This window comes from Bos taurus, chromosome 1 (assembly GCF_002263795.3).
Source record: "Bos taurus isolate L1 Dominette 01449 registration number 42190680 breed Hereford chromosome 1, ARS-UCD2.0, whole genome shotgun sequence".
Taxonomy (NCBI): Eukaryota; Metazoa; Chordata; class Mammalia; order Artiodactyla; family Bovidae; genus Bos; species Bos taurus.
In genome coordinates, this window is record NC_037328.1 from 41,473,148 (window position 1) to 41,480,437 (window position 7,290).

Genomic DNA, 7,290 nt, shown 5'->3' on the forward strand with positions numbered 1-7,290 from the left:
AATGGAGAGAATAAAGATGAATAAATAATTCTACAAGTTAGGAATGCATTTGACTAAAAGTAACAGAAAATCTGATTGAGTTCCTTGGATACAGTAAAGTTTATTTTCCTCATGTAATGAGAATGGAAGTAAAATCTTGCTGGAGGCAGTTGACCTATTCAGTGATAATTCATCACTTTTGCATCTCTCGGCATTGCTGCTCTCTCATGCAAAGATTCTTGGCTTCTTTTTTCTGATTGCAGTGACACTGGCCGCACACCGAGGCAACATATCTGTTTTCAAGACATAGAAAAGGGTGTACAATAAAATAGCAATTGTAGCCTTATCTGTTCATTTTCACTGGCAAAGAAAAAACTTTTAGCAAACGATAACCAGCGAATTTTTGTGTAGATTTCATTAGTCAGAACTTGGAGTCATAGCTATCCCTAACCACAAGGAAGGCTGGAAAATCAAATTTGGTGCATTTCCATCCCTATAGGAGAAAAGGACAGCAAAGAACACACTTAAAAATGGGCATTGCATAGGTAGATGTATAGTATCTATTACAATAACCTGTGGCAAGTTTGTTAATTGAGGACTTCCTTGATAGCTCAGTTGGTGAAGAATCCGCCTGCAATGCAGGAGACCCTGGTTTGATTCCTAGGTCAGGAAGATTCGCTGGAGAAGGAATAGGCTACACACTCCAGTATTCTGGCTGAGAGAATTCCATGGACTATAGAGTCCATTGGGGTCGTAAAGAGTTGGATATGACTGAGTGACTTTCAGTATTACAATAATCTGTAGCAAGTTTGTTAATTGAGCTGTATAACAGATTCTGAATTAACCAGTATGACTACTTAAATGAATTATAAATGTTATTTATATCATAAATGCTATTTCTTGGTTTGGAGAAAGAAGCTGGGAAGCTAAATACTAAAAGTTTAGGAGTGATTATTTTGGAGATGTGAAATGAGAACTGTTGTTACTATCTGTATTTAAAAATTACAAAATATTTAGTTAAAAGAATGAAGGACAGATTTTTCTAGGAAAATGGTAATAGAGAAATTAGTAAGTTCTTTATATGTTAATGTTTGCTAAATAGTTCTACTTTATAAAATATGGAGATTTAGCAAACAATGTGTGATTAATACTGCATACCGTCAAATCAGATAGATTGGAGAAAAATATAGTATGTGGCCTACCTCAAAGATACTCTCTGTTTGGGGAGATCTACATTTCTTTTGTCTGCAATACACAGTTGAGTTAAATCCACATATTACTGGGCCTGATGATAGGAAGACATTTTCAAATTCACAAAAGACAAGACAAGAAATTTAAAGTTGTTCTATTTTTAAATAGAAATCCAGGAATGCACTTGTCACATTAGACAGTCATCCTTACTTTTGTTGTGCTTTAGCCTGTGGGTCATCACTTCCTCTTTTTTGAAACTAGGTCCATGAGTTTAAAAGGACTCCCTGCTTCTCTGTTTGGTTTTTTCTTTCTCATGTATACACACATATGTGTGTGTGTGTCTGTATGTCTGAAACCATTATGTAACTTTGAAGAACACCATAGGCAAGTTCTTTCAAATCTAGAGATAGTAAAGTGTTAGTAATCCAAAGAGCAATAGAAAAATTTCAAAAGCAAAGATCAGATGTTGCATACACATGGGCGCGCGCGCACACACACACACACACACACACACACACTCAAATATTTAAATTCTCAATATATCTAACATAAACAGATTTAAAAGGTAAATTTTTTATAACAAGCATAAAAATAGGTAAATTGGTCTTAATCTATTAATATAAATAAATCAATATGAAAAGCACTAAAACTATTATTAATGGTGAAGAACATAAAAAATTTAGAAAGAGGAAATAAAAGCTACTTACAGTTATTAAGAAAGCTGCTTTTATTAGTAAATAAAGAAATGCAAAAATTATAAATGGGAATTTTTACCTGTCAAATAGTAGTGATGAAAAATACATAAACTTGATACTGGTGAGGTTATTACAAGATGAAATTCTCATATATACTGATGGTTGGAATTTAAATATGTTTAAAGTTTAAAAAACATGTTAGGAATATTTATTGGAACACTTTGAATGTTGTATCGTTTGACACAGTAAATTTCCTACTAGTAAAAAAAAATCACAAAGAAGTAGAAATATAAATGTAAAAATAAACATTTAACAAAATAAGGAGGGCTTAATAAATTATGAATTGTTTATAAACAAATCGTTATGTGTTGTAGGGAGGAAAATTTTCCCTTCTCTTCTAAGTCCTTTGCGGGTCTAATAATTAAATTGACATAAAACAGATTAACAGGAGAAAAATAAATTTAATTATATATATATGAGAGCTCCATAAAAATTGCAATCTTGAGAAAGTAAAAGCAGGAAGCTTTTGTACCTTTTAGACAAAGAAACAATAAATTTTTGAACAATTGACAAAACAAATGGGTTTGAGCTTAGGGGGCTAAATTGAAGTAACAAGGTTTGTTGTTATAAGCTTCTAGGCCCTGAATTCTGGAATCTCTAGTTATAAACATGCCTTCCATCTTTCTCATACAGGGAGAGTATACTCTCTTCCATGTGAGAGACTTATCTTCTGCTTTCAGAAGGGATCAAAGAGGGTCGGAATGTCATTCTTACACAAGAACCTTGAATTCAAGAAAATCAGTGTGCCCAAGTGGCATATTTGTTGTGGCATGTAAGCTTACTAGGGCTTCCCCAGTGGCTCAGTGTTACCACTGAAGCTGCCTGCAATGCAGGAGATAGAGGGGACACAGGTTCAATCCTGGGGCCAGGAAGATCCCTTGGAGGAGGGCATGGCAACCCACTCCAGTATTCTATCCTGGAGAATCCCATGGGCAAAGGAGGCTGGCAGGCTATGGTCCATAGAGTCCCAAAGAGTCAGACACAACTGAAGCTACTTAGCATGTACATACACATAAGCTTACCGAGGGTAGAAACAATGTATTTTGTATCATTGTGTCTTTGACACATCATGTTGGATCTATGAAGCAAAGTATATGTGAAAAAAGATAACAGATATTTACTCATATTTACTCATGTGATTCAAATAACAGAGCAAACCAAAGTTGTTAACTCATAACTTTAGCTGACAACCAGTTTATTAGGTTAATACAATTTTAAATTTTATTAACTCTATAGTTGTCTTTTATTAATTAAAACACTTGTATATTAAAGTTTTTAAATTATTAAATTTATTGCTGATTTCATAACTCAGTATTGTGTGAACATAGAATATATTTTATGAATCCAAAGTTGGAGTTTGGCTGCCTAGATGTTGTCAATAGGAGAGTAATTTTCAGAAAAAGCCAAAAATGATGAGAGGACTTAAGAGGATTAGTATTTAGATTGAATTTTCAATTAAACAAAGGAAAAGTACTCTAAAAAAATAATTTTAAAAGTAACTAAAATGTTTTGCAGAAATCTTTATTCTTATTGTCTTTCCTATAAATGCTACTGATTCTGTTTCTACTTTTCTAGTTCAATAGTATAAAACATGGGCCCAAGAATATATTGATAAAGAATCTCCTTCAGGTGACTACTTTCATCACCATTTTTTCCTCTGAAAGTTAAGAAATATTTTTATCTTCGCAAGGCTCCTTTTTGTGCTTAAAGCATGTTAACAGTCTTGCCAGAAATAAATGATATATATGTATAATCCTGACTCACTCTAGGGGATGTTACTGCATTTGTAAATTTTCATGCTAGAAAAGAATATACTTCCTCTTATTAAGTATGTAATATTTACCTTAGACAACACAATGCTCTGAGCAACTTTATTCTGCCTTTATGACAGATATGCATTCAAAGCTCTGTAGTATAACTGAATTTAGTCTCAGTCTCATTACTACAGCCAAAACAAGACAGAAATGATACAAGACTTACCGCTTATAGTTCAGTTTTCCTAACCATTTAAACTCAGTAGCATGGTTGCCAAGTTTAGAGTCTTCACAATACTCTCCAGTGAAGTACCTATGAAGAATTATCCTGTGCAAGCTCAGAATGTTTTTTTTTTTCCTACTTCTTTTTTAAACATTTCACTCACAGATCATGTACATGTACAATTAGTATCATTGCACACAGAGAGAATATATGAAATTCCCTGAATTCCAGACTTCAAAAGTAGTCTATGGCTAATGGTTTAATTTGCCCAAACCCTACAGGTACCTACATTCAGGGATCACTGAGGATTCAAGACATATATAGTCATTCCTAATCGTATCTTAAAATCCATCATTCAGAAAACTGGGATCATGGCATCTGGTCCTATCACTTCATGGCAAATAGATGGGGAAAAAATAGAAACAGTGACAGACTTTATTTTCTTGGGCTCCAAAATCACTGTGAATGGTGACTGCAGCCATGAAATTAAAAGACACTTACTTCTTGGAAGAAAAGCTATGACGAAACTAGACAGCATATTAAAAAGCAGAGAAGTCTTTGCTGACAAATACATGTGTTGTCAAAGCTATAGTTTTTCCAGTAGTCATGTTAGGATATGAGAATTGGACTGTAAAGAAAGCTGTGTGCCAAAGAATTGACGTTTTTGAGCTGTGGTGCTAGAGAAGACTTTTGAGAATCCCTTGGACAGCAAAGGAGATCAAACTAGTCTGATCCTAAAGGAAATCAACCCGGAATATTCATGGGAAGGACCAATGCTGAAGCTGAAGTGCCAGTACTTACCTGATGTGAAGAGCCGACCCGTTGGAAAAGACCCTGATGCTGGAAAAGGTTGAAGGTAAGAGAAGGGGGCAACAGAGGAGATGGTTGGATGGCATCACCAACTCAATGGACATGACTTTGAGCCAACTCTGGGAGATAGTGAAGGACAAGGAAGCCTGACGTCCTGCAATCCATGGGATCACAAAGCGTCAGACATGACTCAGTGAGTGAACAACAACAATTGGTATCATAAGAGCTTCCCTGTTGGCTCAGTGGTCAAAAATCTGCCTACAGAGACTTGGGTTCAATTCCTGGGTTGGGAAGATGCCCTGGGAAAGGAACTGGCAATTTACTCCAGTTTCTTGCCTGGGAAATCTGATGGACAGAGGGGCCTGGCTAGCTATAGTCCATGGTGTCTCAAAGAGTCAGACATGACTTAGCAGCTAAAAACAACAGCAATTGTATATTTGGAGACTCAGGTACTCATTAACCCTCTCACCTGTGTCAGAGAGTAATAGCCAGATGATACATAGTCAAGAACTTATAAATCAATCAGTATAATTTATATTCAAACTGCGACATTCTGAAATGAAAGAGAAAGTTATTTATAATCATCCAGAAACCAGGCATTAGTCTGGGTTGTCCCTGACAAATCTAGATATATACAGTTCAACGTTACTGGCAGAATAAATGAGCTTCTGGATTTGCACATTTATTGATGTGCAGACTTAACTCACGGATCTATGACTTCCCACCTGAATTTATTCCAATAAATAGATGTAAATACCTACTAAATATTTTACTGCCTTTTTGTCTGTGCCTTCTGTCTTTAAATTCCTTTAAAGATTTTTAAAGATATCATTCACCAGAATTTCTTTTGTAATTTATAAAGCATTTTAAGTTTCTGTATAATTAAAATTAAGCCAATTAATTAATGTCATAAACAATTTCAGTTTTTCATAAGTAACAGGAAATCAATGGCCACTTCTTAAAGGATATTCATTAATCATTAATTTTAGTCCCTCTTTTATTTTGCTTCCTCATAAGTTTCAGAGTAAATTCAGTGAAAAGTAAAATTGGTGTTTAGAATCAATCACTACTGGTTTATTTTATCCTATTAAGTATTATAAGTCTATTTGTATAAAGAATACTACTACTTTGAATTTAGAACTAGTGATTTTATGCTGCAAGGTTAGACATAAAGTTGTGTCCAAGACAGAAGGTGACCCTTTAATTGATAATTTGGCTTCCCTGGTGGCTCAGACCCGCAATGCAACACGGCAATGCAAAGCGTCTGCCTGCAATGTGGGAGACCCCAGTTCGATCCCTGATTTGGGAAGATCCCCTGGAGAAGGAAATAGCAACCCACTCCAGTGCTCTTGCCTGGAAAATCCCATGGACTGAGGAGCTTGGTAGGCTACAGTCAATGGGGTCACAAAGAGTGGAACACAACTTCACTTTCACGTTCACTTTAATGTATACAAGCAGTTCTTTATTTTATAAAAGACAATGCCAAAACTGATGTTAAAGTCTATAAATTTAGCAATGCCTTATAAGTTAAAAAAATGATTCTCCAAGAGCTGTATAGATTATAAAGTGTTGAACTGATTTGTTATAGACATGGTTTTCTTTAACTCAGACAAATTCAGAGGTAGGGGAAAAACCTGTACAGGTTTCCAGAAAAAGACAGGAAGTAGCCACCAGTCAGTTCCAAGAAATGCTTAAGTACCTACCAATTCAGCACCTCCACTTTTCAGTGGCCAACACTATGGCCAAATAGAGTCAGGAAACTCGAATACTATTCTCCAGTAGAGAGCTGCAGGACTCATTAAGCTCATAAGTAGGGATGGAGAGAGGTGTATATTCTCTCACAATAGGGCCTCCACATGATTTTCAGAGTATTCTCATTCACTAGACTATCAGCAACAACGGCACTTGACCACTGTCTAAAAATGCTGAGTACAGGTGAGCAGTTGGAGAACGAAGAAAATTAACTGGAGGAATGGGTACCCACTAGAGGTCTTGCCATCATTGATTTCCCAGGGCCTGACTGCCACAGCTTCCTGATGGGGCAAAATATGGGTCAGGTTGGAGAGCTGGGAAAAGCAACAGAGAATCTTTAGCTTGCTTGGGGTCGAGGGCATGGTGATTTGGTAGGCATTTTCAATAGCCACTAACTTACGCAAACAAACCTTAACATACTCCTCTGCTCTATTTTGGTGACCAGCCAGTCTTTGGTCCTAACAGTACCATGGAAATTAGGAATTAAATATTAGGTAATCAGAGAAAGACAAATCTGGTTCAGCATGTTTTATTTACAGTGTTAATTACGTATCTAAGAAATGGAAAATATGAATTACTACCAGGATAAATTTATTTTATCCTAAACCTAAAAAAAGATTACAATCACTAATTTGTTTTGTAACAGAAATATGGAGAGCACAATTTGTTGCTCATTCTCCATGAACATGTTACGAATAAGATTTTTTGTTCCTTGCTAGGAAAATTTGAATGATTTTAAAGTGATTGAATTTTAAGTAATTTTAATAATCTATATTATGCCTATATAACTTCTCAGTGAATTTTTTCAGACATTTTAGAATATCTT

At 35.3% G+C, this 7,290-nt stretch overlaps 1 protein-coding gene across 13 annotated transcripts in view; it reads left to right on the plus strand.

Annotated features, from left to right (window-relative positions):
* Nucleotides 1-7,290, plus strand: part of EPHA6 (EPH receptor A6) — a 1,033,311-nt gene that overhangs the window by 498,889 nt on the left and 527,132 nt on the right. The window lies entirely within an intron of this gene.